The 7,525-nt window shown below is 44.5% G+C and overlaps 1 long non-coding RNA gene across 1 annotated transcript; it reads right to left on the minus strand.

The window, feature by feature from the left end:
• Positions 1-2,011: 2,011 nt before the first annotated feature.
• LOC129819071 (uncharacterized) lies at positions 2,012-7,480 on the minus strand. Its single transcript, XR_008754007.1, has 5 exons — positions 7,299-7,480; positions 6,997-7,123; positions 6,041-6,138; positions 5,746-5,874; positions 2,012-5,617 (listed from the first exon to the last, which is right to left on the minus strand). It is a non-coding gene; the product is annotated as an uncharacterized LOC129819071 (long non-coding RNA).
• Between the last annotated feature and the right edge of the window lie 45 nt (positions 7,481-7,525).

The raw sequence follows: 7,525 nt of genomic DNA on the forward strand, positions 1-7,525 counted from the left end.
AAACACCACTAGATGCCGGACATACCATTTGCAGAGATGGGACTAACCAATAATTCATGAGAAAATGTAAAGAAAAGGAAGGAGGATAGCTAGTTAGAGCACAAGTGGAGAAGCGTAGTCACTGGTGGGGACAAAAATAATCTTTGCTTCTTTCCATCACACATTACAACAGTGGTTGTATTTTCTGTTCTGTTTGATTATCACTGGCTTTGTTGCCCTTGTTTACAGTCACCTAAATAATGCTCACGTAAGAGATGGGGCCTCACAAACTCGACCACCCAGAGTTTAAACCATTGGTTTCTACATTTACATTTAAGTCATTTAGCAGACGCTCTTATCCAGAGCGACTTACAAATTGGTGCATTCACCTTATGGCATCCAGTGGAACAGCCACTTTGTAAGTCGCTCTGGATAAGAGCGTCTGCTAAATGACTTAAATGTAAATGTAAATGTAGAAACCAATGGTTTAAACTCTGGGTGGTCGAGTTTGTTACTACATACAGCTTCTAATGGTGCATTTACATACAGGATTTACCCCAGTATTTTACCCATGGATCTGGTAGACCTGCTCTCATTCAAGTGGGGCCAAGGCAAAGCTCTTGTGTTCTTTTCAGCTGTCGTTTACATAACAATGGCTAACTGTGAACTTTAACACCTTCTCACAAAGCAACAGACTTGAATGATGCGGAGATTGTTGATGCCCTCGCCATAAGTCTTTCGAGCTGACATTAACATAAAACACTAGCGAAACCCTGGAGTGTAGGTAAGTCTATATGGAAAAGCACCACTAGAAGGAGCCACATCCCAAAATGTGGTCCTGGATCCACAAATCTATCAGCGAGAGTCAAATTTCCTGCAAGGTCTCACATCAGAATTAGACGTTCGTCCATGTTTCTCAAATTTCAAAGTTGTTCCAAATGTAAAATCTCAAAGTGTTTAAAGTTACGTTTAGGGATTAACTCCAGATTTTAAGGTTAGGGTTAGGCATTAACTCCAAATGGTTAAGGTTTGGGATAGGCTTAATACCAAACTATCAAAAATGACCTATCGCTGGATTCAACCATGAAACCCTTGGAATCAGGGGCAGATGCTTATCCACATCCACAATGTCCTAGAAAAACCAAAACTTACTTAAAGGTAACAGCGCTCACTGTTGCCCCTAGTGGCCGGTTTCCACGTCATATCCTGACATCCTCAGCCATGGATGGATGTCAAATACTGACTAGCATCACGGGTGATCTGCCTGCAAAACTCTGATTCCTTTCCAGTCTGGCTCAGCTCAGCAAATGTAGTAATTGGTCATTTGAAAAATCCAATTCATTGATATTGTTGTTTCCTGAACTGAGTGAACTGCATTTGAACTTCATTTTCAGAGTTAATTGAGTTGAAATGGAATGAAGGCCAACCCTGCTAACCATGGTCCTGCCCTGTAAAGTCTAGACCTTTCCCATCAAAACCCCAAGCCCCCATCCTTGTCTACAGTGCCTTCAGAAAGTATTCATACACCTTGACTAATTCCACATTTCGTTGTGTTCCAGCCTGAATTCAAAATGTATTAAATATATGTATTTCTCTCACCCAGCCACACACAGAACACCATAATGAGAAAGTGAAAACATATTAAGAAATGTTTGCAAATGTATTGAACATTTAATACAGAAATATCTAATTTACATAAGTATTCACACCCTTGAGCCAATACTTTGTACAAGCACCTTTGGCAGCGATTACAGCTGTGAGTCTTTCTGGGTAAGTCTCTAAGAGCTTTCCACACCTGGATTGTGCACAGTGTTCACTAAAATATATTTGTTTGCCTACGGGCAGGGAGACCCGGGTTTGAGACAAAAGGGACATTACACCATTGCTGTTTGCAAAAAAAACACTACATTGGTGGTAGTGGAATTGTGCTTTGGGAGAGGTGTGCATATTTCATGGGCAGGATCTGTACCCGGGCCTCCCATGGGAAAAACCAGTGTCTTGACCATTAGACCAAGATGTAATGCCCTTTGAGCTGCGGGTGACACTGATATTAAACTTACAGGCAGGACTACCTCATTACCAGATCATGAGACACGCACATGGGATAGTGTAAAGGGAACTTCGCCTAGGACGCCCATGCCAGGTCGCAGTTGTAAATGAGAACTTGTTGTCTACCTGGTTAAATAAAGGTGAAATAAAAATATTAAATTGTGTTAGAAGGTGGAAGATAGAGAATTAGTCCAGTAACTGAAAGGTCACTGGTTTGAGTCGTGAGTCAGGCAACAAAACGTGGGATTTGATCTGAACTGGCAGATCTGTGACCAAACCCTTCAGAAAAACAAATTCCCTTTGTTCCCCGTAACATGGACTTATAAAGTTGTACTGGCGCCAGAGAGGATGGCTGACGTTTTATTGGCTCTTAACCAACCATGCTATTTTGTTAGTTTTTTCACATTGTTTGAAACTTATTTTGTACATAATGTTGCTGCTACCGTCTCTTATGACCGAAAAGAGCTTCTGGACATCAGAACAGCGATTACCCACCTTGAATTGGACAAAGAATTTTTCTGTAATGAGTCAGACGAGAGGGATTTACTCCAGACACCTGAACAGAACCTCATCCTTGTCATTCGTAGGAAAAAAATAAGTAGATTTCGCAGAAGGAGATCGGGGTGCCTTGTGAGGATCAGGTGACGAGTGGCTAATCTGCCTTTGCCATCCGTACTGTTAGCCAACATACAATAGCTGGAAAATAAATGGGACGAACTAAAAGCACATATATCCTACCAACGGGACCTTAAATTGTAATATCTCATGCTTCACAGAGTCGTGGCTGAACGACGTCATTAATAATATACACTATCGGCAGGATAGAACATCAGCTGGTGCACGATATCCAAGGAAGTCTCAAGGTTTTGCTCGCCTGAGCTAGAGTATCTCACGATAAGCTGCAGACCACACTATCTACCTAGAAAGTTTTCATCTATATTTTTCATAGCTGTCTACACACCACCACAGACCGATGCTGGCAATAAGACCGCACTCAATGAGCTGTATACCGCCATAAGCAAACAGGAAAACACTCATCCAGAGGCGGCGCTCCTAGTGGCCGGGGACATTAATGGAGGGAAACTTAAATGTAAATGTAAATCCGTTTGACCTAATTTCAACCAGCATGTTAAATGTGCAACCAGAGCGGGAAAAAAACGAACTCTAGACCACCTTCACTCCACACACAGAGATGCGTACAAAGCTCTCCCTCGCCCTCCATTTGGCAAATCTGACCATAATTCTATCCTCCTGATTCCTGCTTACAAGAAAAAATGAAAGCAGGAAGCATCAGTGACTCAGTCTATTAAAAAAGTGGTCAGATGAAGCAGATGCTAAACTACAGAACTGTTTTGCTTGCACAGACTGGAATATGTTCCTGGGATTCTTCCGATGGCATTGAGGAGTACACCACATCAATCACTGGCTTCATCAATACGTGGATCAATGACGTCATCCCCACAGTGACTATACGTATATACCCAACCAGAAGCCATGGATTACAGGCAACATCCGCAGAGAGCTAAAGGGTAGAGCTTCCGCTTTCAAGGAGCAGGACTCTAACACGGAAGCTTATAAGAAATCCCACTATGCCCTCCAACGAACCATCAAACAGGTGTAACGGATGTGAAATGGCTAGCTAGTTAGCGGGTACGCGCTAATAGCATTTCAATCGGTTACGTCACTTGCTCTGAAACTTGAAGCAGGGTTTCCCCTTGCTCTGCAAGGGCCGCGGCTTTTGTGGAGCGATGGGTAACGACGCTTCGTGGGTGACTGTTGTTGATGTGTGCAGAGGGTCCCTGGTTCGCGCCCGGGGCAAGGGGACGGTCTAAAGTTATACTGTTACACAGGCAAAGTGTCAATACAGGCCTAAGATCGAATCATACTACACCGGCTCCGACGCTCGTCGGATGTGGCAGGGCTTGCAAACTATTACAGACGACAAAGGGAAGCACAGCCGAGAGCTGCCCAGTGACACGAGCCTACCAGACGAGCTAAATAATTTCTACGCTCGCTTCAAGGCAAGTAACACTGAAAGATGCATGAGAGCATCAGCTGTTCCGGATGACTGTGATCAACATTGATCAACAGGTCAACATTCATAAGGCCGCAGGGCCAGATAGATTACCAGGCCGTGTACTCCGAGCATGCTCTGACCAACTGGCAATCGTCTTCACTGACATTTTCAACCTCTCCCTGTCGGAGTCTGTAATACCAACATGTTTCAAGCAGACCACCATAGTCCCTGTGCCCAAGAACACTAAGGTAACCTGACTAAATGACTACCGACCCGTAGCACTCACATCTGTAGCCATGAAGTGCTTTGAAAGGCTGGCCATGGCTCACATCAACACCATTATCCCAGAAACCCTAGATCCACTTCAATTTGCATACCGCCCCAACAGATCCACAGATGATGCAATCTCTATTGCACTCCACACTGCCCTTTCACACATGGACAAAAGAAGCACCTATGTGAGAATGCTATTCATTGACTACATCTCAGCGTTTAACACCTTAGTGCCCTCAAAGCTCATCACTAAGCTAAGGACCCTGGGACTAAACACCTCCCTTTGCAACTGGATCCTGGACCTCCTGACGGGCCGCCCCCAGGTGGTAAGGGTAGGTAACAACACATCCGCCACGCTGATCCTCAACACGGGGGCACCTCTAGGGTGCATGCTCAGTCCCCTCCTGTACTCCCTGTTCACTCATGACTGCATGGCCAGGCACAACTCCAACACCATCATTAAGTTTGCCGATGACAACAGTGATAGGCCTGATCACCGACAACGACGAGAAAGCCTATAAGGAGGTCAGAGTCCTGACAATGTGGTGCAAGGACAACAACCTCTTCTTCAATGTGATCAAGACAAAGGAGAAGATTGTGGACTACAGGAAAAGGAGGACTGAGCACTCCCCCATTCTTATCGACGTGGCTGTAGTGGAGCAGGTTGAGAGCTTCAAGTTCCTTGGTGTCCACATCACCAAACTATAATGGTCAAAACACACCAAGACAGCCGTGAAGAGGGCACGACAAAGCCTATTCCCCCACAAGAGACTGAAAAGATTTAGCATGGGTCCTCAGATCCTCAAAAAATTCTACAGCTTCACCATCGAGAGCATCCTGACTGGTTGAATCACTGCCTGGTATGGCAACTGCTCGGACTTTGACTGCAAAGCACTACAGAGGGTAGTGAGTATGTCCCAGTACATCACTGGGGCCAAGCTTCCTGCCATCCAGGACCACTATACCAGGTGGTGTCAGAATAAGGCCCTAAAAATTGTCAAAGACTCAAGCCACCCTAGTCATAGAATGTTCTCTCTTCTACCGCACGGCAAGCTGTACCGGAGCGCCAAGTCTAGGTCCAAAATAAAAAATAATTACCTAACACTTATTTTTTTTAAATAAGCATTTCACTGTAAGGTCTACTACACCTGTTGTATTCGGCATGTGACAAATAAAATCAGATTTGAGATGACCTTTGCTGATGAAACAACTTTGTTGATGTCTGGTTTGATGGTAATCACTCCATTTCCATCTGCTCTTATTGTGCACAACAAGCATTCCTTCTCGTTTTGGCCAAGTCTGAGGAATACAAGAATACAATGCCACTTTTCAATTCCTGAATTGGAATGTACTTCAAAGTTATTACATACAAAGCAGTGTAATAAGTGCATAGGCTACATAGTGGTTTTCCCCCTTGTGCTACTCACTTGCCTGGTGGTCCCAGGTCCCCCATGATGTGCATGGTCTGTACAGGTGTGTTGACCACGTGGCTGGACTTCATAAAGTCCTCCGAGGGCTCCCAGGTAATCAGCCTGGACTTGGGGACGGTGCTGTCACTGCAGACCAACAGAATACCACAAACACATTTTGCATACAAGGGTATGGTGTAATGTGAACATACCGGTACACTGTTTGTCTTCAAAGCAGCACATCACACATCAATGTTGCTTCAATTACATTCACTTTAATAATAATTCACTTTGGTGAGTAACAGGGACCTACACTGGGTGTCTGTCATGTCGTCTGTGTCTGACATTGGCCACCCTATGTGCCAGGAAGGTAGGGTTGGACTTTATCTGCGTCACCATACTCTGGGAATCCTGTAATGAGTATATCAAAAACAGCTTTAAAACACTCACGTTTCTTTGGGACAGAAATTAGGTAAATGCTTTGTTTTGAATAATGAAATTGTCACGTCTGCCCCCGCTCCCCCTCTCTGGAGCACAAGGTCGCCAGGCTGCTCATCATTACACACATCTGCCACCATCGTTACGCGCATCAGCGCTTCATTGGACTCACCTGGACTCCATCACGTCATTGATTGCCTCCCCTATATCTGTCACTTCCTCAGTTTCATTCCTGTGCCTGCATTGATAATGTTTTGTTTCTCTTGTCCAGACTCTGTTCTTCTTTATTTTCATGTCTATTTATTAGTAGATCCTCACCCTGTACTTGCTGCTCCTCTCCCAGCGTCTGTGGTTACAGAACCATTACAGAAATGGAGATTCAGTAGAAACCCACCCCTTCCCAATTGATATAGCAGTCCGAATCAGTGTCGGTGAAAATCCTGCGGTTCCATCTGCCCACTCCAGAGCCATGATCTCTGTGTGGTATTGTCTCTCCAGTGGAGTCTGGCATACTGACTCTGGAACAAAACCACTTCATATTGCGCGCGCGCACACACACACACACAACTTACTATGCAACATAAACTATCCTAAACAGTGAAGTCTTATTTGTTATAAGGACACTGGTAGAGGACCTACCTGACTGAACAGCTTCTCCTGCCTGCCTACCACTAACTCCTCCTCACCATCTCCGGCTGAAAACAAAACCAAGATGTTCTGGTCCATATCTAGCCACCACGAAAATAACATCTACTCAACTAAGAAGCATCTAACACCTTTCTGTTTCAAAACATCTAACATCATCTTGCTGTTTCAAAACAGTGTTAATACCTGATTGAGCCTGTGAGTTGAGGGTGTCCAGCTCAATGCCTCCCCTCTCCTGTTGAGTCAAAACCTGCTGCTGAAGGTGTTGAGGGCTGCTGTGAAGGTGACTCTCTGAATACGGATCCTGTAAACACTATTATAAATATAAACAATTGACATGTTTTCGTGGCAAACTCAGGGATCAGGTCAAGCAATATACTGGGTGTTTATCATCATCTGCTTTGAGAGCTAACATTAGCTAAAGACAGTGTCTTGCTTGTATGGCAATGCAAGGAATAAAAGCCACACAAAGGCCAACTGCAACTTACTTAATTGTAAGATTTTTGACAGCATCCCGGGAACGATAGTCTGCCTCTCCGGTGTCGGTGCTCCAGCCGTCTGCCATGTTGTAACGTTAGGAACTTTATTGATGGCTAGCTAACTAGCCAATGTTAGCAACATACACACGCGCGCGCTATGTATACAGCAGCAGGCATTTAGCCAATTTTGTAGCTAGTACTTTTCACAAGCGTCTGCTCGTTGCATGGTAACAAAA

Source organism: Salvelinus fontinalis, chromosome 21 (genome assembly GCF_029448725.1).
Source record: "Salvelinus fontinalis isolate EN_2023a chromosome 21, ASM2944872v1, whole genome shotgun sequence".
NCBI lineage: Eukaryota > Metazoa > Chordata > Actinopteri > Salmoniformes > Salmonidae > Salvelinus > Salvelinus fontinalis.